At 37.9% G+C, this 26,546-nt stretch overlaps 1 pseudogene; it reads left to right on the top strand.

Moving 5' to 3' along the window:
• The window catches only part of LOC107030258, a 35,955-nt pseudogene that overhangs the window by 5,720 nt on the left and 3,689 nt on the right, over positions 1–26,546 (top strand).

Raw genomic sequence — 26,546 nt, 5'->3', positions numbered from 1 at the left:
TATATATATGGAGCAAGAAAAATGGTAGTATTTCTCATTGTTTAAGAAAAGTCATTTTCGTTCACAATCATCTCAACTTTGAACATTATACTGACACTTTAATGACACTACGACATCATTTTCACCTTTAACATGTAAATATCTCATCATACATTCTCACCCGTTAATATTTTTTGTCAATCTTCAATAGAAGTTTTTTTCTCTAGAAAATATATTCACTCTCCAACCAAATACTGAAAATAAAAATAGAATTCCTAAAATAGATTTTTTTACAAAAACCAAAAAAACACGCCCTTACCTGTTTTTTCTTATTAGTATTGTGAATTGTCACTTTCCTAATATTTTCTCTTTCGATATTAGTATTACATGTTGTCTCCTTGGCTCCAATTATATCATACTAGTTGTTTTATATATACGAATTTTGATATACTTTATTTGAATGAGAATATATAAAATACAACATATATGTTACACATGATATATATGTTGTTGTAATACTTGTATTCTATTTTTATTTTCAATGTTTAATTATCTAGAATGACTGAAATATACAATACAAATATCTCAAAGGATGGTGAAGAGCTTTTTGAAATTCTAAGCAAGACAGACAACTTAGATTTTCCAACTTCATCATGGTTCAACCGTGGAGATAGAATTTCAATAAGAAAAAATGAAGAAATTATCCAACCAATAGGCTTTATTCCCAATGCTGGTACTTCTTTGTGGCTTCCTCTTTCATTTCAAGATATCTTCAATTTTTTCAAAGATGATAAGACAAGAAGTCAAATATGTACTCAAACCTCTTTATACTAATAACGATTGTTCAAATATTTGTTTAGTTGTTACAACGAAATATTATTATTGAGAATATAATTTGCATATATTGATATCGGTTTCAAATAAAACTTTGATGTTATATTCAATTGGCCAAAGGTATTTCAAAAGCAGCCTATATATCTCCAAGAGGTAAAGGTAAGGTTTGTGTACATTCTATCCTCTCTAGCTTTCACATCGTGGAATTACACATGATATGTTATTGCTATAATATATTATATGTGAAATATTGTCATAGGAAATGATTGTCATAATAATATAATAATATAAAAAAGATATTACACTTTTAGTCCCTATATGACTTGTTAATCAAAGGACCCCAATCCTTGTGTAGATTTTTATGTGAAACTCTCAAATATTTCAATAAATATCATAATTTAAAAATAAAAATAGAATGAATTCAATGTTAATTTTTTTTTTAAAACCATTAAGTTGAAGTCTTGAATTTGATTGATATGCTAATATTGTGTTACCATGTTATATTATCTACATGTGTGCTAGCCTTGACGTTAAATGTACACATTATTTTAAAAATTAAATTATGATATTGTTTATTGTTTGATTTTTTTGCCAGTGGAATATTTTGACTACTGGGAATGATGTGATTGAGTTAGCTCAAAGTACTAGCAGGAGCTCTTCCAGGAAATAGAATTACAATCATTCAGGTATTTTTCATATTTATTATTTATTGTTTGCTATTTTATGCCTAAAGATAGTCTTCACGACCTAGTAATTTATGGATGTAGTCTGTACGACCTAGTAATTTACTGAGTTTCACTTTTCGCCTAAGTGTGAAACAGGTTTTTTAACGTGTTCCAATAAAGCAGTAAGGACAATAAGTACTAAAAACACAATACTTTTTACGTGCAAACACCCGGTTCAAAAGGTGTAAAAATCACGACCTGTACCCTTACAAGATTTAACTCCAACTTCACTAAGATCTCATTTGTTTTTATTAAGATTAAGATGTCTGAATCTGAATACACATCTGAATATTAAGATATGCATTAAGGTCTAGACGTGTAAATTTGAATAAACATCTAATATTATGATGTTGTCTCTGAATCTTAATACTGGATTATTGGGACTGTTTATTTTCAATATCTGAATGTACATATAAAATTAAATGCTATATCAATAAAATATTATAAAAACCTCATTTTAGTAAAATATTTTTTTAGAAAATAATATTTTGAACAATTTTATCGTAATAAGGTAATATGATTTATCTATTAAAAATTTAAGATGAAGTTACGTCATTAATATGACTATTCTTTACAATTAAAAACTTTGAGAATCTAATATAATGCCATGTAAAATAGTTTATATAGAGTAGTAATATAATGTTTATGAAAACGTTTTATTTTATAATGGACAGTTCTTATCAAATAATTAATACATTTTTATTTTCTGAAACTGTGCTAAATATTATATCATGAATGCTTATTAATTCAAATATATTGATTAATTTATGAAAGCAAAAGACGTATATTAAGTTAGTAAGAATAAAGAAAATTATAACGGTAAGCATATATTTAATATTTATTAAATAAGAAAAAATCTTTTACGAGTTGATATGATGTAGTTGAATTAAGATAGGAGTCTAATTTTTGAGTCTAAATGGTGTTAAGAGTGTGTTACGATTTGATTCATTCAGATGTATTCAGACACATTAAGAGGCTTGTAAGAAAATAAAAAAAAAATAAACTAAATGAAGTGAATCTGAATAATTAAAATTCAGTCCTAAAAAACAAACAAATGAGGTCTAAATCAACTACGAGCCTCCACAAAATATAGAATACGAACTTTGCAACCTATCTTAACTTCAAGTTATGGATTTGCACTACAACTCTTGTAATCCTAAGAACTAACTCTAATTCCTAATCTTCAACACAAACCTCCCAAGGTATGTGTTTCCAACTGTTCGAGTTATTATGTCACTCCCCGAGCCTACTGGGACTGGCACCGGAGACCATTGCTGGTTTCCAAGCGAACTCTTAACCTGACTTACTCAACTCAGAAGACTAAACTCAACTTAGTAAGCTATTGTGGAATTTGTGTGTGAAGAAATATAGATTATGGGTGAAATGGGTGCATCAATATTATGGGAAGCAAGGGACCTTATGGGGGATAGAAGCACCGCAAGCTTCTTGGATGGTGAGAAAAATACTCCAAATGCATCATGAGCTTGAAAGCATTGGATGGAATGAGATGTCAATAAAACAGATGGACAGGTTCTCTATCAAAAAATTATACACAGCTATGAGGGGAGATATCAGAAGGTTGAGTGAAGAAGACTACTCTGCAATAATGTTGTATGCCTAAATTGAATTTTTATATTATATTAAGCAGTCCAAAAAAGGTTACTCACAAGAGACAAATTGGCTACATGGGGGTGTACAGAAGGGGTGCAGTGTGTGTTGTGTGAAGCTGAAGATGAAAGTCATAATTACTTATTCTTCCAATGTATATTCACAGCTCAGGTGTGGGCAAAAATTCTAGTCTGATTAAATATACAAAGAGGTTTGTGGATGGGATGAGGAAGTGTTGTGGGCAAATACTAACTGCAAAGGTAAACAAGCAAGAGCTAAGGTTTATAGGATGGCAGTGGCTGCAAGTGTTTATGTTTTATGGCAGGAGAGGAATCAACGGATTTTCAGGCAAAAAAACAGAACTCCTGAAATGTTGGTAAGGAAGATAGTCCAAGAAATGCATATACGAGGAAGACAATGGCCAAGACTTGATCAGGTGTTACAATCCCTGAATGCATATCCTGTTTAGTGTCAAGGTAGTCTGTTTGAAGATGTTGTTAAGCATTGTGAAAATTTGTTAGTTAAGTATGAAGTATAGTTAGTTGATGCAAGGCTTGGGTTTTCCAGCTTGCACTTCGGGTTATTTTTTTCTCTGTATGTAATTCTCAGTTTGGTAATAAAATCGTTTATTTACCAAAAAAAACATGTTCAAAACAAATACTTCATATAATATCTGGCCAAAATGACACTTAAGTCTCAGCAAGTAAACAAACTCCAAACTGAAATACTAACTGTCTACGAAACCTCTAAACTAACTGAAGATGGATGTTTGGATAGACCCCACACATCCTAAAACTAAAATATTAAAGCAATGAAATGGATGTCCTCCGGAATGCAAGAGGCTCACCACTGACTCTGGAGTTCAATCTGGATCAACGAAGCGCGGCGTGCTGATCCTGGTTACCTGCGTCTGCATCATAAAACGATGCAGGCCAACTGACATTAGTACATTGAATGTACGAGTATGCGAGTTGGAATACTAAGCACAACTATTAAGGCTGGCAATTGGACAGGACCGGATCAACAAGATTTTCTTACCGGAACCAGGTCTTACCGGAATCAGTTTTACTAGAAACACCCAAAGTTTCCGCCTGGTCCCTTAGTAAATGGATAGGAACCTGGTTGGACCGGACCGGAATCGGGTCTTACCGATTCAACCGATATCGATAATTTTTTTAAAAATTTTAATTGTTATATAATATTATATTATTAATTAATAATATTAAAGTAAATTTTAAAGTTTAAAGTTTATTGGATTTAAAGTTTTAAATTGAATTTAAAGTTTAAAGTTTAAACTTTAAAGTTTAAATTGTGTTTAAAGTTTAAACTTAAAACCTTAAAATTCACTTTTATATTAATGTTTAAACAATAAAAAAATATTAAAATTATAAACAATTAAATTTGTAAAATAACATGAATTAAATCATCACTATTCTTTCTAATATTTCATCTATTTGGTCTTCTATTTGGCTACTTAATAGTGGTAGTCCGGTGTTTATTCTTTCGGTATTGACACAATATCGAAACAACACAAATATTTCTGAACTATCCTTTGCTAATGAATATCGATAATATCCAATCATAAATATCGTCGCACTAAAGGCTTTCTCCGAAGCGACCGATGATGCTTGAATAGCTAGCACATCTCGAACAATCCTAGCAACAGTCGGAAATTGATTTTCACTATTCTTCCACCATACTAACATTGGAGGTTGAAGTTATCCTTCTTTATGGCTAATCTTTTCCCGTGTCTGATTGAAATATAAATAAAATCATTATAGTAGAGGATTCAAGCTCAAGATAGTCATCCATCTAATCTTCCGTATCATCACTTTTACGCTTAGAAGATGACAGTTCAACTATTGAAATATTTATTTCCATACATGCATTATATAAATCTCTAAATTTAGTATAAATGCTACTTTTACATTCTTCAACACTAGGAGTTTCATCATCTTTAATTTCTAAATTTGCATAAATCTTTTAAAACATTCTTTCAACACATCTTAATTTATAATTTGGGTTGAAAGTAGTAGCAGACAAATATATTTTAGGAATAGGAATTTTTTTTTGAATTTTTCAATCATAAAAGCAAGTGAATCTTTAAATTGATCTCTTCCTTTATATTTTTCAAATTAAGATGAAATAGCACAAATATTTACTAAAACAGAAGAAATAGTAGGATAATATTGACCAGATCATGAATTTGTTGCTATATAAAAAACACTTAAAAATTCAACATGTTCTTTTGTATTTTCCCAATCTTCAAAGCCAATTCTTAAATTCTGGTCTGCATTATGAGCATTAAAAACTAATTGTACCGACTCTTGATAAATATAAGCAACTTCAAACATTTCAAATAAAGAATTCCATCTATTGCATACTTCTTTTGAAACTTTTCTATATGCAATTCCACATTCTTTACAACGATTTTTAAATTCTGTAATTCTAGCTTTTACTTTAGCTTTAAAAATTTAATTACAAGCAAGTCTAGTTTTTTCACAAGAAACTCCAAATTGAGAAATAATCTTTTACTATTAAATTATACACATGTGCGTCACATTTAATATAAAAAGAATCATTATAAATTGGACAAAGTCTATATTTTAAATAATCAATTGCTTTTATATTATTAGAAGCATTATCTAAAGTGACACTCATTATTTTATGACATATTCCATAATATTGTAAAATAGAGCCTACTTTTGTTGCTATATAAGAACCGGTTTTAGTTTCTTCCACATACTTATACACTAATATTCGTTTTTACATGTTCCTTTCATGGTCAATCCAATGGACAGTAAGTGCAAAATAATCATTACCATTAGGATTACGCCCCATATCAGATGTAATAGATAATCTACCATCATAATAAGCAAATAAACAACAAAGAAAATGACAATATTCTTTTTGATATTTAAAAAGATCACTTTTAATTGTATTTCTTGAAATACCTTCATAATATGGGTTATATAATTCTTGAATATAATGAACAAAAGAGAAGTGAAGGGAATGAAAAAGGCAAACCACAAACAACAACCATTTTAGCTAATTCTCTACGATTTTTTTCTTTACTATATGTGCGGTGTGTGCTTCTGCTAGCTGGATTAAACATATTTAATACACCTTGAACCATATGAGAACCTCCACTTTCATAGAATTTTCGGGTATGGGTGTTCCATTTCTATTAGCTATTTCTATATCATCTAGGCAAACAAATTCTGTGTTACACTTTCATAAATGTGTTCTTAATCATCCGTTCTCCCTTATGTACCCCTACTTACATGTTTTATGATCAATTTACATTTAGTGCAAGTAACAGTAGTTTTTGCCTCATATTGTCATAAAAATCTCTATACTAAAGATCTTTTAACACGTATGGCGACGACATTTGAAAAAGTAGGTAAAGGGGAGACTTCATCTTGTTCCGGTAATTCGGTAACCGTACTAGTAGGGGTCGGGGTCTCTTCATCTTCCTCATTTATTTTAACTTCTTCATCTAATTCTTCTCAAAATTAGTAAAACATCTATTTAAAGTCTCACAATCCACTTCATTTTCGGAATTAAATTCAATAGGTGTTGGTGACATAAAACAAGTTTCAATAACATGAGTATAATCATTAGTATTAACTATAAATCTAGGTGACAAATTTTTAGAACTAGAACTACTTACTCCTCCTCTATTATTTTTTCTTTCTAACATTGGTCTTTTACCACTGTTTCTTTCCGAATTCATGTTCGAGTTTGAAATAATTAAATATTATGACAAAAATCAAGATAATATAATTAAAAAATAAAGTAACTTAATTAATAAACAAATAAAAAATTAAAGCTGGAACAAATGTACCAAACGTCTACATAAAAGTAGACGTATAATCAAAGCTGAAACTGAGAGATGCCTATTGAAGCTTCGGATTTACTTCAAATAAATCTATGAAATCCAAACTCCAAGTCAATATAACAAAATAATAATTATGAATTTATGAGAGATTTAAATTGAGAGATTGTATAAGATGTTAATGAAATAGTTTGTGAATTTATGATTTTAAATGAAAAAAAAGTATATTTATAGTGTAAAGGGGTTAGAGAGGGTTGAGTTTTTTTTAGCCGTTTTGGGCCCCAACCAAACGGCTACAAGGGCCCAACGGTCACATTAAAAAACAAAATAAATTAAAACCCGTTGAACCGATTCTTACCGGATCGGAACCGATTCAACCGAATAAAAACGTAGGTTTCGATTCAGTACCTGGTCCAGTACCCTACAAGACAGATTTAATCGTCACCAGACGAACCAATACGGGAACCAGACAGGAACCAATCTTGACCGAACAAAAACCGATCCCTTGGACAACCTTAACAACTATAAAGCTTGAAATGGAGTGAGTATGAACTCACCTTGGCTCTGCTCAACTCATAAGATAACAATTCAATATAAAGCAATAATGACATATGTAATGTGTGTGTGTGTGTGTGTATATATATATATATATATATATATATATANTTTTTCTTTCAAACATTGGTCTTTTACCACTTTTTCTTTCCGAATTCATGTTCAAGTTTGAAATAATTAAATATTATGACAAAAATCAAGATAATATAATTAAAAAATAAACTAACTTAATTAATAAACAAATAAAAAATTAAAGTTGGAACAAATGTACCAAACGTCTACATAAAAGTTGACGTATAATCAAAGCTGAAATTGAGAGATGCCTATTGAAGCTTCGGATTTACTTCAAATAAATCTATGAAATCCAAACTCCAAGTCAATATCACAAAATAATAATTATGAATTTATGAGAGATTTAAATTGAGTGATTGTATAAGATGTTAATGAAATAGTTTGTGAATTTGTGATTTTAATTGAAAAAAAATTATATTTATAGTGTAAAGGGGTTAGAGAGGGGCGAGTTTTTTTAGCCGTTTTGGGCCCCAACCAAACGGCTACAAGGGCCCAACGTTCACATTAAAAAAACAAAATAAATTAAAACCTGTTGAACCGGTTCTTACCGGACCGGAACTGGTTCAACCGAATAAAAACGTAGGTTCCGATTCGGTACCTAGTCCAGTACCCTAGAAGACAAATTTAATCGTCACCAGATGAACCACTATGGGAACCAGACAGGAACCAATCTGGACCGAACAAAAACCGATCCCTTGGACAACCTTAACAACTATAAAGCTTGAAATGAAGTAAGTATGAACTCACCTTGACTCTGCTCAACTCATAAGATAACAACTCAATATAAAACAATAATGACATATGTAGTGTGTGTGTGTGTATATATATATATAACTCTTAGTTTATTAAAGGTATAAAATAATAAACTCAACTTTACTTATAATTAATGTAATATAGTTTCTATGGGAGTTTCTCTAACTGACAATCACTACTATGATCATAAGTGGTGATACAACATCTTTCCCACGCTGCTAGAACTATCCTATACTTTGCCGTCGCATAGACATCCTCTACCTAGTGGATCCACTGGCTAATCTTACGTGATCATGTAAAAAGTAAGAAATGTTAATACCCATGATGACTACATGGTTTACATTGGGAATTGAGTTATCTGAACTCTCATTCCTACATCGGTGCTCAATACTACTCCCAAAATATATTTTAGCTCATAATTTTTTATAAAACTTCTTTCCTTTGGGTTGAGATAAATTACTGAAACCTTTAGCGTTAAAAACTCCTTTTGCAATCAATGTTCCCATGTTCCCCTTTTTGTTCAGAATTCTTTTGAAACTCTTAGTTTCCTTTTAACTTAATGTGAAACATTTAACAACTTTTAGGGAGTAGTTAAACCCCCTTATAACTTTAGAGAAATGAACTCAACTCTTGTTCTTTACTTAACTTGAAAATTTAACTCTTAGGGAATACTTAGTTCCCTTATACCTTTTGAGAAATGAATTCAATATTACTCTTTTCCTTAACTTGAACTTGAGCTTTAAAATGAAGTGAAAACGTTTAAGTAAGACTCTAAGAACTTTGAAAACTTTACTTTTACTTACTTCATAACTTTAGACTTGACTTCTTTCTTCCTTGACTTTGATTCTAACTTCCCTTCAATTTGGATTATGGATTTAAGGATCATGATTTTAGTTCTTGGATGATTTCTAGGTGTTTAGAAATCATTTGAAGTGATTTGAATCACTGGAAGGTGTTAATGTATCTTGGAAGGATTTTAACAGGCGTAACTACAAAAACTAGATGTAAAACGCTGGATTGGGCGTACTGCTGGCACGTCACGCCAGCCTCAGTTGAGTGAGGCCTGGTTCTGGCACACCGCTGATGTGCCGTGTCAAGCCCTGGTTGACTGAGACAAGTTTCTGTTGTATTGCAGGCGCACCGTGCCTGCCCCTACCCATATGTATTTGACGAATTTTTCAACTCATTTTCCATCTCCAAACTATCCAAAACTTCCTAGTTCATTCACTAAACTCTGGGAACCCTTAGTACTATCAATATCTACTGAATTCCACTCAAAGTAACTCAAATAAAAAAGAATCATTCCAACAATGGCAGCCAACAATCCAATTAGAAAGAAATAGAAACTTTCTTTCAAGATCTTAACTTCTTACATGAAATAACCCACAAATTTGCTAAATTGAATAAATTGGTTTGTTGGTGAAGTAAACCATCACAAAATATCTCACATACCTTGATAGGGATCACCCCCGACAAATTCTACGAACGTTTTTGGTGTTCTTGGACGATTCTTGGTCTTCTCTTCTTCACTCTTTTTCTCCCAATCCCTAAGTGTTTCAAAACTTGTAAAAACTGATTTGGGACTTAGTATTTTAACCCTAAATAACCTTAAAATTAATTAGGAAATAATAGGGTGAAAAGATAATTTTGCCCTTACTAAAATCTGGATTGGAGTTTCCTCAGTCCAACAACCCAATTTCCCAAAGGCCTTTTTCTCTCATACGACATTGGATTTGTGCAAATATGGCAGAGTTGGAAATATCTTCCCAAGATATTTCCATCCATATAAATAACTCACCCAAAATCCTCATGAGCTGGAAGTTATGACCGTTTGAAAATGACTAAAACTCAGTCTTCAAATCTGGAAATTTTCCAGATTTCCTTACTTATTTACAAAAGTGATTATTCTTGGTTTCTAGCTTATTCTTAGTTAATTCTATTTACGAGATGTTATAATATCTCCCCCTTGGGAACATTTGTCCTCGAATGAGAATTCTTTCACTAAGCTAAGAGTAGTAACATCATTTCAGCACTCAAAAACAAAACCAAGACATGTTCATACATAGACTTATAAAGTGTTAAGAAGAGAATTTTGCACCTTGATTTTCATTCTCTCCGGATTCAAAGAGATGTGGATATCTCTTATTCATATCCTCCTCAGCTTCCCAAGTTGCTTCTTCAACGAATTTGGTTCCTCCAAAAGGACCTTGACTGAGCTACTTCCTTTGTCCTCAACTTGCGAACTTGACGATAAAAAATTTGAACCGAAACTTCTTCATAGGATAGGTTATCCTTAATCCCAGCATTCTCTATTGGAACTATAAAATAAGAATCACCCAAGCACTTCTTCAACATAGAAATATGGAATGTCGGATGAACCTTTACTAATTCTTAGGGTAGCTCCAACTCATAAGCCACATTGCCCACTCTTTTGGAGATTCTATAAGGCCCAATATACCGGGGACTAAGTTTCCCCTTCTTACCAAACCTCATAACCCCTTTCATAGGTGATACCTTAAGATACACCCAATCATCTACCTCAAACTCTAATGGCCTTCTCCTAATGTTTGTGTAGGACTTTTGGCCACTTTGTGCTGTCCTCAACCTTTCTTGAATCACTTTCACCTTATCCATAGATTGGTGGACTAAATATGGTCCTATCAACTCTGCTTCGCAAACTTCGAACCACCCAATAAGAGATCTGCACCTTCTCCCAATGAAGAGCTTCATATGGAGCCATTTGGATGCTCGAATGATAACTATTGTTGTAAGTAAAATCAATGAGAGGTATATGATCATCCCAATTTCCCTTGAACTCGATCACATAAGCTCTCAACATATATTCTAAGGTTGGATAGTACGCTCTGCTTGTCCATCTATTTGAGGATGAAAAGTAGCGCTCAAATTCATCTTTTAACAAAAACCTTTCTTGAAAGGTTTCCAAAATTATGCAGAAAATTGTACACCTCTATATGAGATAATGAAGACCGAAACTGCATGAAGTCTTAAAACTTTTTGAAGGTACAATTAGCATAATCTTCAGCTGAATAAGTAGTCTTTACAAGTAAGAAATGGGTCGAATTTGTCATTCTGTTGAAAATCTTCCAAATAGAATCATGTGGCCTTCGAGACATTGTCAAGCCTGTGATGAAGTCCATATTAACTCTTGATGCATCATAATACACCACGAAGCATTGAGTACCCTTTGGTAAAGTCAAAATCGGAGCGGTAGTCAATCTGTTTTTCAACTCATGAAAGCTTTTCTCACAAGCTTCAGACCACTAAAACTTGACTATCTTCTGAGTTAACTTGTTCAAAGGAGAAGATATAGATGAGAATCCTTCAACAAATATCCTATAATAGTAAGCCAAGCCCAAGAAAATCCTTATATCTGTTGGAGACGTGTGTCTAGGCCAACTCTAAATTGCCTCAATCTTCTGAGTGTTAACTCTGGTATCTTCACTAGAAACAATGTATCCTAAGAATGCCACAAACTTAAGCCAAAACTCTCACTTGAAGAAGTTGACATATAACTCCTTATCTCTCAACATCTGAAGAACAATTCTTAGGTGACTAGCATGATCTTCTTCATTCCTTGACTAAATAAGTATGTCATCAATGAAGACGATGACAAACAGATCTAAATAAGGTTTGAAGACTTTGTTCATAAGATCCATGAACGCCGCATGTGTATTTGTCAAACCAAAGTACGTAATCAAAAATTTATAATGCCCATGTCTTGCTCTAAAAGCTGTCTTGGGAATATCACATTCCCTTACTTTCAACTGATTATAGCCTGATCTGAGGTCAATCTTTGAAAAAAAAGAAGCACCCTGGAGTTGATAGAAAAGATCATTTATCCTAGGAATATGATATTTATTCTTAATGGTCACCTTATTCAACTGATGGTAGTCTTACACAACCTGAGGGACCCATCCTTCTTCCTAACAAAGAAGACCGGAGCGCCCTAAGGTGAGACACTTGGTCGAATGAAGCCTGTATATAATAGATCTTTTAACTACTCTTTTAACTTTTTTAACAGTTCTGATGCTATTCTGTATAGAGAAGTAGAGATAGGACGAGTATCTGGGATAACGCTATGCCGAAGTCTATCTCTCTTTCGGGAGGGGCTCCGGGTAGATCATCAGGAAAGACTTCTGGAAACTCATTGACTAAAGGAACTGACTGAAGGGAAGGTACCTCATCACTTGAGTCATTAACTCGGACTAGGTTATAGATACAAACCTTTGAGACTAACTTCATTGCCTTAAGGTACGAAATGAAACTACCTTTTGGCGCTGCTGAACTACTAGCCTACTCTATGACAGGCTTATTTGGAATTTGGAACCTGACAACTTGAGTTTTGCAATATATTGATGCATAACAGGCATCGAGTCAGTCCATACCTAGAATAATATCAAAATCTACCATTTCTTACTCTACTAGATCAGCCATGGTGTTCTTGTGATTGATGGAAATCGGACAATCACGATAGACTCTCTTCGCTAGAGAAGACTCCCTAACAGGTGAGAAACACAGAAGGGTTCACAAATTTTTTTCAGGAAGAATCTCAAACTAATTTGCAACATAAGGATTTACAAAGGATGAACTTGCTTCTGGGTCTAATAAGGTATAAACATCAAAAGCATAGACTTTGATCATACCCGTGACAACATGTTGAGAGTTATCTTGCTCTTGGCAGCTAGTGCTTGCATAGAGGCTGTTTACCCCTCCGCCGGTACCAAAAGTGGCTCCTCTAGGTGCAACGCTGTTTGGTGGAGCAACTTATGAAGATTGGGCTCTATTGCTCAGATTTCCACCACCTTGCTTGTCAGTGGGGCAGTCTATCATGAAGTAAACCTCTTGACCACACTTGTAGCAACCTGTCTCGCCATCACAACAATTTCCAAGGGGGTGTCTACCACACTAAGTACATGCAGGAGCCCTACTTACTCCTTGCGCAACACTACCTTGAGACTAAGCTGGCCTGGCATTGAAGTGCTGCAAATTATGGCCGCTATACTCACCTAGATTTTTGTGTGCAGGTGCACTAGAAGATGATGGTCCATGCCCTTTTTGTTTCTAGGATTGTGGTCGACTTGCACCACCTTTTTTTTTTGGCCCGACTCATTCCCAATCTTTGCCTTCTTGTTTCGGTACTCCTCTCTGTCGTTCAGCTTCTCTTCTTCAACTTGTTGCACATATACCATCAGCCTGGATATGTTCATGTCACCAATCAACATGGAAGTCGTACCTTCCTTACTTGAAATACAACCCAACGTGGAAACAAACATACTCATTCTACTCCTCATATCCTTCACCATCTTCGCAGCATAGCGAGACAGTTGGGTGAACTTCAACCTATACTCATGAACACTCAAGGAGTCCTGTTTCAATGTAAGGAACTCTCATACCCCGTCTTCCTTAATTTCTCAAGGAAAGAACCTCCCCAAGAAGGCTTCTTCTAAGCAAGACCAACTTGTATATGGTGCATCCTCAGCAATACCATCCTTCGATTGATCAAACCAGGTTCTAGCCACACTCTTCAATTGATAAGCAACCAATTTGACGCTTTCAACATTCACCACATACATCACCTCAAATACCTTTTCCAAATCCTCCACAATGTATTCTGGATGCTCAATTGTGCTTGATCCGGTGAAACTAGGAGGATTCATTCTCAAACTCATGAACTCTCGAGGTGTCAGCCCCTTTTGGTCGAGCTCCTCTCTGTTGCCCGACTTGGTTAGTCACTGATACGCTCAAACTTACTTCTCAAATAAGAAGTAAAGTGGTCGTATCAAGTAAAGAACCCAACTAATAAGGTTGGGATCGTTCCTAAGAGGAAAATAGTTCAGACTTAATTTCAATCTATTATTACTACTATTTAGTCAATTATTTCCTTGGAAAGCAAAAACAATAAAAAGGGTTTTTTCACTTCTAAATGAATGAAAATAACTAGCTAAATTAAAGGAGACAACTAACAACTTCAAATGTTTGAGTTTAATGAATTAATCAAAGTAACTAGGGTTTACGTTTTCCCCACAGGTTCATAACTTGATAATTCTAACTATAACAATTCTTTCCTAGTATCTTGCATGCAAAGTGATAAGATATGTATTTCTAAATCCTTGGTCCGGCATCTAGAAAATTTCACTCCGCACCTTGGTCTGACTACGTGTGTTGCTATACCAACCCTTACCTTTACCTCATATTAAGCATCGTATTCGATATTTGACTAAGTTATTACGTCGTACCAATCAATACTAGCCTATTAGATAGTATACACTAAATCTATGTTTATAATTCTTTTCCTAGTATCTACCTCCTTGGTCCGGCAAGTAGCATCAAGGCGAGTTCTAAAGTTGGCCATCCATTAAAAAGACTTCTAAGCGAAAGAATAATCAATACATGCAAGACACTATTCTAGAACTGTTATTTTAGTTAGGTTTTACCTCATTATTCGCCGATGGTTCCCACAACCCTAGTTATCGAGTTTAGTTACCCATAGTCATAATCACAATATTAATATATATGATATAAGAATTCATGAACTTACTTCAATGAGAAAGAATAAAATCTAGAAATTTACTTGATTAATCAAAAAAATACCAACAATCAACTCTAGAGAAAAGTGTAACAATCCAAAGTGTAATAATCAAAATAATCTCCTCCCAAAGAATATAACATAAAAGTGTCTAACAACCAAGAGTCCAACAAAGAGTTTCAAAATAATCAAGAGTCTAACCTAAAAAACGAGGTTTTTCAAACTATTTATAAAAAAAATAAAAATCTAATTAAATAAGGACTCTATTTGCTGGAAATCTGTCAAAATGCGGCTGGGTCGACGGACCTCGCGACGGATCGTCGTGGTCATGACGGAGCATCATGGATTCCGTCGTCCCATACTTGTGCAATTTCTTCTGCTGCTCTCTTTATTATCCTCGACGGCAGGTATGACGAATCGTCACAGGCACAACGGTCCGTCATGGGTCTCCGTTCCCAAACACTTGAACTCTTGGAATTTTGGTACTGGGACTACTTCTCTGATCTTCATGACGAACCAGCAGGATGGACCGTCATGGCTACGACGGTCCGTCACGCACTCCGTAACCCCATACTTGGTCAGAATTCCCCATCTTCCTTCAGCAGCTGAACTACGATGCCACCTACGGACCGTCATGAGCACGACAAACCGTCACAAGCTCCGTAGGTGGTACTTTTCTGTATTTCTTGCTCAAAAACCTCTGAATTCATCTTTTAGACAGATTTCTTGCAAATAAAGAGAAACTTACATAAAATTAAGTACAAAAAGGCTTTTGGACACACTAAACTTAAGGAAAAAGTATTAAAAATACCGTGAAACCACGGTATATCAATACCCTCAACTTAAATTCGTTGTTTGTCCTCAAGCAACGCACTATGACTCAATACAAAATCTTTGTACAATAGTATCCATGTTTTATCTTTCGCAATCATTTGGCTATCAATCCCGATCACTCTCATCATGTTTATGCATGATATCACTATTAGGCTTGAATTATGTGGAATCAGACCATGGCACAGACTCACCATGCACTAACACCTATCCTTTTCAATTTCTCACTAAGGTGCTGATATTTCTGGTATTGCAACTAGTGTCCTCACTTCAAAACAAAATCCTCATTTTTCACACAATAATTTCAGTTTGAGTATAAGGATTACTTTTCAGCACTCCCTCTCAGAACAAGTTCACACTCATTCATACATATGCCATAAGCTTGCCCTTATTTTCACTGCTTTAAGTTCGCTATACAACTCTTAGGATCACGATAGGACTTTCTTAGCTTGTAACATAGGCTCAGGGTAAGGTAGGGTATATTTAGGTATATTTTAGTGACTTTTTGCCCTCCTTGACACATCGGCTAAACATACCATTTTTTTAACATTTTATTTCGCCCAGGTTCTCATATTCTTTCACCTTGCTATTTTCCCTTCTTTCTTCATTTCTGTTAGTGACTCTCTTCTTTTCTTGCTTGTATTTCTTGTATTTTTTAATTTTTTTAATTATTTTTTTCACTTTTCTTTCAACTGATTCTTGAGTCACTTTACTTTTGTTCTTTCTATCTCTTTGTTCTTTCAACCCCATTTTCCAGAGCATTGCTCATAATAGCCACCCTCAAGCCATGAGTCAAAGTACAGAATACCCAAAGTTGGGTCAGGGCCATAAGAAGGGTTATTTACTGCATTAGCCACCCTCAACTTATGCTTTTTGCATAAGCTGAGGTGCACATGTCCTAGGAGGGACCAGGTCCAACACATTATTCTCAGAAAAAATCAGTTGGGGTGAAAAAGAAAGGTCTAGTTTAAGCTCAAATCATTTGGATCAAAGAAGGATTAATTTCATTTGGTTTTCTTTTATTTAGGCTGAAAATGGGCTATATTGAACAAGGGCCTATGATCCTTTCCTAATTGTCTATTACAATTCACTTTTAGTAGGACTAACCAGGCAAGTTCTAGCTCAGTACAAATAGTGGACTATTCAAATCTTCCTCACACTCACTTGACATCTCATTACTCTACCAGATTATCAGACACCTAGTTCGAATTTTAGACTTAGGGTCATGAAGTGGTGTACCTCTATGTCATGCTTAGAGCCACACATTTATCAATTACTATGCCTAGCCATGCATCATTTTCCATTTTATCAGGATATCATTTTAACCATCATGCTTCAGAATTAAACTATGTACACAAGATATAGACATGCCGGTTCAACAAAAAAAAATCAGTCTCTTGGGGAAAAAGAACACAGGCAAGAAAACCCCAAAAGAGGATAGTGAATTGGGCTACTCAGACTTCACCCTAGCACTCACTTTCCATTTACCCCACCCCCAACAAAAAGACATTCAATTGTCCCAATGCATAAAAAAAATTGAAATACAAGAGTGGTAGGTGAAGCAAACCTGGGGCGCAAAGCGCCGACGATCAGCAAGCTGGTGGGTCCGGTTCCCCGAAACCCACTACCTCTGTAATCTGGACACCCTCAGTAGTGTCCACAGCATCGACAACACTTTCAACAGTGCCTCCCGCTCTCTCCACATTTCTGGAGCTAGATGCCCCAGCAGCTAACTCTACTGCCCTCATCTGACGCGCCTCCTCATCAGCAAGCGAGGATCTCCTCGCAGCCTCCATCTCACGGCGCTCCTTCTTCCGTGCCCGAGCCTCATCCTCCTCTCGACCCCTACGCCTCTTGAATGCTATGAAGGGGGAGGTGGTGGAATCTCAGAAGTGGCGAATAAGGCCTCCATCACTATGTCTTCAGCAGGCTCTGCAGAAGGGGCCTCAGACTCAGGAACCCTAGCTTCTAAGATCATATCGATGTCAGCGCGAAGGCTGTCGAGCGCAGCCTGAAGGGTCGACACATCCACCTGAGGGGCTGGTCGGGCTAACACCCGCAACTCAAAAGCGTCCAAGCGCTGATGAACCTCAACGATCTTCCGCTCTGTGTGCTGGACCATTCTCCGCTCCAAGCGCTCTTCTGCCTCAGCAATAGACCTCCGCATCCAAGGCTGGATGTGATGCAGAAGTGTAGCCATCTGTGCCTCTAATTTCTGGACCATAGCAAGCGGGACCAGAGCGGGGAAAGGGGCTGAGCGAGAGAAGCTCGGGGCAGTGCTACTACCCGGGATAGACTCGACCGGGGTAGTGTCAGTGGAAGCCGTCTGCGTAGCCGTGCGGTCCTGTGCTACCGTATCAGCCAGATTGTCACCAAGTGGAGGCAACTCTGGGCGGGGCCCTCTGTGTGGAGCCAACACATTGGCCTTATCCCTGATGAGGACGATATCAACAGTGCCCAGCCGGGTCTTGAGCTTATCAACGTTCCATATAGGCACACCTGCGAACCAGCATAGAGAAAATATCATGCAGGGGAAAGGGTAAGTAGTTGTGACCTTAAAAGCCCTCTCGTGCATGACTGCCTGTAGAAGCTAAGCAAAATCCACCTCAAACCCGGCTATCATCGCCGCCATCAAAACTGCTCGGTCCCATGTGACTATATTATCAGCGACTGTGGGGGAAAGGCAGTGGCGGACAATCAACAACAAAAACTTCACCGTGAAGGTCAGGTTAGACTTCTTGATGGCTCCCTTCGGCTCGGTCACCCAGTCAGCACCCTCTCCATAAACGGACAAGTGAAGGGCCATCCACCTCTTGATGGTCTCTCTCAGCGATGGCTCACGCAGGAATTGGACATCTTTGACAATTTGCCACTGGTAGTCAAACTCGGCGGTGAGAGGGGTCCGGTTGGCATCAACATTCTCGCCGTATAAATACCGACGGATGGCAGGCAGGGAGATATCAACCTGAATGCCACGTAATCGGACCTGCTCTAGTGGGGCCTGTTTGGCGGGGGCAACCCGCCTATCAATCTGTGATCTAAGAGTAGCCACGTAAGAGGCGTAGAACTCTCGGATCATTTCTTCACTATAACGGCCCAACGAACGCGGTGTCCACTCCAGTTGATGTCTGGTGAAGAGATTGTGGATCTCTGGCATAGTCGGGAGACTTCCCGTATGGACTCGCCACTCCAATGTAAGTGTCCGTGTCATGACTCCTTTGTCATTCAAGAACTTTGCATCGGAATAGACTTGGTACTGCCCGTCGACACACCACTGGTTTGGCTGATCGGTAACCGGGGTGAGAGCACGAGTCGGTGAACCGGGTGTGGATTCCGAACTGTTAGCCTCATCAGACGAGGCATACTGTGCAGCGGTGGTGGGCGCAGGGACCTCAGCGGATCCGGAGGCTTCTTCCGACCACGAAACTCCTAAGGAGCCAGAATCTCCTTCTTCATTAGTAGCTGATCCAGAAGGTGTGCCGATCAGTGTGCGCTCCTCATCAGACTGAGAGGCAGTGACTACGCTGGACGCCACCTTTTTGGGTGTGGCTCTGGCTGCACGTGCAACTCGAGATGGGGTGGAAGTGCCTGGGGGCACGTACTCGGGGTCACGCTCATCATCAGAGCCAATGACCAGGCGGGCAGACGGGGCGATAGACTTCGATGGGCCGCGTGCATAGACTCGATCTTGTTTTGGTGCCATGATAGATAGTAACTGTAAAGAATCATTATTAGTACTAGAAGGAGCAAACAAGAAAAGCAAAACGACACAAAATAAATAAAAGAGTTAAGATGTAATGACACTTCTATAGTAACAGTGAAACACGACGGACCAGGTGACAGCTCGTTGTCAATACGATGGATCGTCATGGGGTCCGCCATGTCTTACTTAAACTATGTTTATGTGGAGAACCCTGAAGGAAAGTCTCTGACAAGTATGACGGTATATGCAGGACGGACCGTTGTGATTATGACGGTCCGTCGTCGATATCCGTCGTGGGGCACTTAGAGAAAAAAATGGGGACCCTTAGGAGAGGGTTCTCTGACCGTCATGACGGTTATGCAAGACGGACCGTGGGGGGTACGACGGTCCGTCGTTGACGTCCATTGGAGGACACTAGGAAAAAGTGAGAGACCCTTAGGAATAGGGTCTCTGACCGTCATGACAGTATGTGCAGGACGAACACTCATGGGATTGACGGTCCGTTGCATGTGTTCGTTGGAGGACACTTAGAAAAGGTGAGAGACCCTTAGGAAAAGGTCTCAGACAACCAGAACAGTTGTGCTGGACGGTCCGTCGTGGGAACGACGGTCCGTCGCATGTGTCCGTTGGAGGACACTTAGAAAAAGTGAGAGACCCTAAGTAATAGGGTCTCTGACAACCAGAACGGTTGTGCAGGACGAACCATCGTGGGAACGACGGTCCGTCGCATGTGACTGTTGGTGGACACTTGGAGAAAATTGGACAGCGGGGTGTAAGGGATGTTGGGACGGACCCAATGACGGTCCGTCGTGGGTACGACGGTCCGTCATCGGGGTCTCATTCTGTCATTCAGTGACAGAACTGGGGATGCCCCATTTATCCCCTATGACCAAAATGGAATTGTTAGTGTTTTAACCTACATTTGTCTAACCAAAATACCTAGTAAACTAGCAATGCTAAAGCACCTATTTCTAGAGTTTTAACACGGCAATTTTGAGGATTCTCAACCTAGGTCAGACAGAATTTGTATTAAAGATGAACCCATCAATAAGAACTAGGCTAGTACTAATTGATAAACAAAAATGCAATGTAAAGGAGTAGAAATCAGAGACACATACCTGAGAATTTGTGAAAAACAAGCGAGGAAGGTACTTGGTGATCAAGTAAAGAACCACAGCGGGAGACTCCGACTAGTAGATAGTGAATTTTAGGAATTGGTGAATTTGGGAGAATGATCGGTTGTAAGAGAGGGGGTTATGAACTTGGAAGTTGAAAAGGGAGGGAAATGGGAGGAACAGGGAAGGAGTGGGGTGAAATGAAGGGGGTGTGGTTTTTAAATGTTAAAAATTTTTAAAAACCCCCAGCCGGGTCGGGTCGGGTACGCTTCATTACTGACGCGACGAGTCCCCGACGATGGTCCGTCGCAGCTGTGACGGTCCGTCATTGGTTCCGTCGCGTGTGCCCTAGTTTTGTAAATAACAGAAAGACGTACCTGGCAGGACGGATTCATGCGACGGTCCGTCGCTTTCGCGACGGGCCGTCGATGGGTCCGTCAGTGAATGCTGCAGAGTGATTTTCTGCAGAATTTCCTGGTTATATGCCTGCAAATTTATAACCCATTAGTAGAAAACGCTACCATTACGAAAAAGAAAAACTATAAGTATTGGGTTGCCTCCCAACAAGCGCCCGTCGCGGTACGACTGAGGACACTTGATTACTCAGCCTTCATCGAGATGGTATGCCTCTATCACTTCATTCACCGATGCAGTATGCCAAAAATAGAGTTTTATTCGTTCTCCATTCACCTTAAACCGCATTCCCTCCTTCGTTTTTAACTCAACTGCTCCATGAGGGAATACTTGGGTAATCAAGTAAGGGCCATTCTGTTTGGACTTGAGCTTGCCCGGAAGCCAACGCAACCTTGAACTGTCTAAAAGCACCAAATCCCCAACCATAAACTCTCATTTTTCACTTTTTAGGTCATTATCCTTCTTCATCTTTTCTTTGTAGGATATAGCAGATACCGATTGGAGCTCACCACTCTGACTCATGGATCTACAGATGTTGAAGGTCGCTTCTTCATTGTTCAGCCGAAATTTCATCTGCCCATTTCCCATATCAACTAAGGCTATACCCGTAGCAAGGAATGGCCTCCTAAGAATAATAGGCACTTCAAAATCGACTTCACAATCAAGAATAACAAAATCTGCCGGAAATATGAACGACTCCACTTTTACTTGCACATTGTGGAGTATCCTTATAGGCCTTTTCACTGTTCGATCAGCCATCAGTAGCCGCATTGAAGTGGGCTTTGGGTCACCCAAACCCAACTTCTTGTAAATCGAGAGAGGCATGAGATTTATGCTTGCCCCCAGATCACATAATGCTTTCGCCAAATGTAATGACCCCACTGTACAAGGAATAGTGAATGCACCCGGATCTTCTTTCTTTTGTACGAGAGATCTTGTAGCAATAGCACTACAATGCTGCATTCTATCATCATCCTCGAAAGTGACCGATCTTTTCTTTGTAACCAGATCTTTCATAAACTTGGCATAACCGGGCATTTGTTCTAGAGCTTCTACCAAAGGGACATTGATAGAAAGCTGCTTCAACATTATTATAAAACACCGATATTTACCATCCTCGGTCTTTTTCACTAATCTCTGAGGAAAGGGGGTGGGGGTGGTCTAGGCATGGGAATTACCTTTATAGGGACTTCTGCATCTTTTCCAGTGCTATCTTCTGCTTCACCACTACCCTCTACCACCTTATCATTATCCTTTCTCACCTTTTCCTCATTAGACGGCATAGGTGGGTCAATGGTTTGCTTACCACCCCGAGTAGTGATTGCCATACAGTGTGCATCATTTTTCGGATTTTGGACAGTGTTGCTAGGAAGAGTGCCCGGTTGCCGTGTGTTCACAGTCGCAGATAATTGAGCCATTTGCAACTTGATCTGCTTAATCGATATTGCATGTGTATCGACTTTCTGCCCAATACCCACTAAATCACTCTTTAACTCTATAATGTGCTCATTATTAGCATCGAACCTCCTCATCATTTTGTGAAACATATCCTCAACTCACGCCATACTATCTCCACCATCCCTAGGAATAACTTTACGAGTTTGAGGAGGGACACAAGGCCCATTCCTATCAATTCGTTTACCATAGTTACCCCTGTTGAAGTTGTTGTCGCGGTTGTACTTTCCATATCGGACATAATGACCCTTACGGTTATAGTTACCATAGATCCAACCTTGGTTCCCTTGACCTTGGCGCCAATTCTCCTGATTAGAGCCTTGGGCGCTCGGTCGGAAACCCCACGTCTGCTCGTTTACCGCATAGGAATTCTCCGCATAATAGCATTCATCATTTGGTGGTGGTGGTTTAGACAAGTAGTTAACTGCATTTATCCTGTCTGCACCCCAGTGATATGTTTTATACCAACCCAAGCTCAGTTCTCATCTAATCCATTTCTTCACGAATCTCATCTGTGACAGGATTATGAGTGGACTGCACTGCGAAGGTATTTCTCCCGGTATCGAACTTCCTAGTACTCCAAGCTTTATTGTTCCGGGAGATTTTCTCTAACTTTTCAGCAATCTCAGCATAAGGACACTCCCCATAAGATCCACGTTCTATAGTATCCAACACCGCTTTACTATTATCATCCTGTCCCCGACAGAAGTATTTCTTCAGTGACTTGTCATCTATACGGTGATTGGGGACGCTTCTAAAAAACGAGGTGAATCTATCCCAAGAACTACTAACTGACTCTCCTGGTAGTGCCACAAAGTTGTTCACTCTGTCTTTCTGGTTTAGATTCTTGAAGACCGGGTAGTAGCGTGCTAATAAAACGTCCCTTAGTTGGTTCCAAGTGAAAATTGAGTTATACGGGAGCTCAGTGAACGAAATAGCAGCCTGTCCCGTCAGTGAGAGAGGAAACACTCTTAGCCCTATTACATCCAAGTCCAAGTCAGGCCTCCCTACACAGCTTTTACACACTGCCCTTATCTTAGCTATATGGGCATGTGGGTCCTCAGAAGGTAGACCTAAAAACAAACCTCTGGCAGTGAGCATTTGCATCAGGCTACTAGTTACCACAAAAGTGTGGCCTGGTGGTAGAGGGGGAAAGACAAGTGGCCCATCGGAGTCTGCTATATTGTCATAGCCTCTGTAGTATTCTTGGGGCCGTGGAGCGGGATTTTGTCCCCTCTGTTGGTTTTCACCCGGAGCATTGGGTAGCAACTGACCAGGAACATCAACCGGAGCTGGGATGTTCTGGTTAGGATCATCATCATTAATTCCCAAGTTTCGATTCATGTTGCATAGTGTACGCTCTAATTCATGATCGTAGGGAAACAAGGGTTCTCTTCCTCTCCGTGTATTTGGCATACAAGGAGGATAGTTCTGAAAAGAAATCAAAAACAATAAAACAAAGTAAAATCAAGAAAATATCAACTAAACTATAGTAATAAGTTCAAGTTAATCTAAAAGCTATTTTCCCCGGCAGCGGCGCCAAAATTTGATACGCTCAAACTTACTTCTCAAATAAGAAGTAAAGCGGTCGCGTCAAGTAAATAACCCAACTAGTGAGGTTGGGATCGTTCCCACGAGGAAAATAGTCTAGACTTAACTTTAACTTGTTATTACTATTGTTCGGTTGATAACTTCCTTAGAAAGTAAAAACATAAAAATGTAAAAAGGGGGGTTTGTATTTCCTAATAAGTAAAAAGAATTAACTAAATTGAAAGAGACACTTAATGAGTTTGAAAGTTGGATTTTAATCAGTTAATCAAAGTAACTAGGGTTTACGTGTTCCCCACAGGTTCATAACTTGATAATTCTAACTATAACAATTCTTTTCTAGTATCTTGCATGCAAAGTGATAAGTTATGTATTTCTAAATCCTTGGTCCGGCATCTAGAAAATCTCACTCCGCACCTTGGTCCGGCTACGTGTGTTGCTATCCTAACCCTTATCTTTACCTCATATTAAGCATCGTATTCGATATTTGACTAAGTTATTACCTCGTACCAATCAATACTAGCCTATTAGATAGTATACACTAAATCTATGTTGATAATTCTTTTCCTATTATCTACCTCCTTGGTCCGGCAAGTAGCATTAACGAGTGTTCAAACGTTCGCCATCCGTTAAAAAGACTTCTAAGCAAAAGAATTATCAATACATGCAAGACACTATTCTAGAATTGTTATTTTAGTTAGGTTTTACCTCATTATTCGCATATGGTTCCCACAACCCTAGTTATGGAGTTTAGTTACCCATAGTCATAATCACAATATTCATATATATGATATAAGAATTCATGCACTTACTTCAATGAGAAAGAATAAAATCTAGAAATTTACTTGATTAATTGACAAAATCACCAACAATCAACTCTAGAGAAAAGTGTGACAATCCAAAGTGTAATAATCAAAATAATCTCCTCCCAAAGAATATAACATAAAAGTGTCTAATAACCAAGAGTCTAACAAAGAGTCTAAAAATAATCAAGAGTCTATCCTCAAAAACGTTTTTCGAACTATTTATAAAAAAAATAAAAACCTAATTAAATAAGGACTCTATTTGCGGGAAATCTGTCAAAACGCGGCTGGGTCGACGTACCTCGCGATGGATCGTCGTGGTCACGACGGACCGTCATGGATTCCGTCGTCCCATACCTGTGCAATTTCTTCTGCTGCTCTGTTCATCACCCTCGATGGCAGGTATGACGGATCGTCACAGGCACAGCGGTCCATCGTGGGTCTCTGTTCTAAAACACTTGAACTCTTGGAATTTGGGTACTGGGACTACTTCTTTGATCTTCATGACGAACCAGCAGGACGGACCGTCATGGCTACTACGGTCCGTCTGCACTCCGTAACCCCACACTTGGTCAGAATTCCCCATCTCTCTTCAGCAACTGCACTACGATGCCACCTACGGACCGTTACGAGCACGACGAACCGTCACAAGCTCCATAGGTGGTACTTTTCTATATTTTTTGCTCAAAAACCTCTTCATTCATCTTTTAGACAGATTTCTTGCAAATAAAGAGAAACTTACCTAAAATTAGTACAAAAAGGCTTTTGGACACACTAAACTTAAGGAAAAAGTATTAAAAATACCGTGAAACCACGGTATATCAATGACCACTTTACTCAGCATTCGAATAGCCTTGAAGAACTCAACATTGGTAATCTTTCCTTGGTGTTGCACATATGGTGCATTTGGGACCTCTTTTTCCTTAATATTTCTTCGTGGTCAACCTCTGACTGCTCTTCTTGAAGACATAATTATTTAAAAATACGTGTAAGCAGGAATTCGAGAGAGAGACTTGTAGAGATAAACTCTTCGCACGAAAGAAGATGAAAGAAGTAAAACATTCCTAAATGTCGTTGCCTTATAATCATAGATTTGGAGCGCTTCACACCGATGACTAAGACATTACAGACACGACTTCATAGACTCCCTAGGAATCTTGCACTTTGACTTCTGATACCAAGTTTGTCACGCCTCGAGCCTACACCCTGGGCGAGACTGGCAGTAAAGACCATTGCTGGTTCCCAAGCGAACCCCTGGTCTGGCTTACGCAACTCATCGGAAGACTAAACTCAACTTACTTAAGAAATAAATCATGTTCAAAACAAATACTACATATAATATCTGGCCAAAATGGCACTTAAGTCTCAACAAGTAAAACAAACTATGAATTGAAATACTAACTGCTACGAGCCTCTAAGCTGACTGGAGATGGATGTTTAGACAGACCCCACACATACTCAAAATAAACTACTAAATCAATGAAATGGATATCCTCCAAAATACAACGAGGATCACCACTGACTCTAGAGTTTGATCTGGATCAACTAAGTGTTGCATGTTGATCGTGGTTACTTGCGTCAGCATCATAAAATGATGCAGGCCAACTGACATTACTTCATTGAATGCACGAGTATGCGAGTTGAAATACTAAGCACAACTATAAATCTTTAAATGGTGTAAGGATAAACTCACCACTCATAAGATAACAACTCAATATAAAGCAATTGACATATGCAATTTATATATATATATATATATATATATA

This window comes from Solanum pennellii, chromosome 9 (genome assembly GCF_001406875.1).
Source record: "Solanum pennellii chromosome 9, SPENNV200".
In the NCBI taxonomy this organism is placed as follows: domain Eukaryota; kingdom Viridiplantae; phylum Streptophyta; class Magnoliopsida; order Solanales; family Solanaceae; genus Solanum; species Solanum pennellii.
The sequence above is the reverse complement of the archived record's forward strand: the minus strand, read 5'-3'. Positions and strand labels throughout refer to the sequence as shown.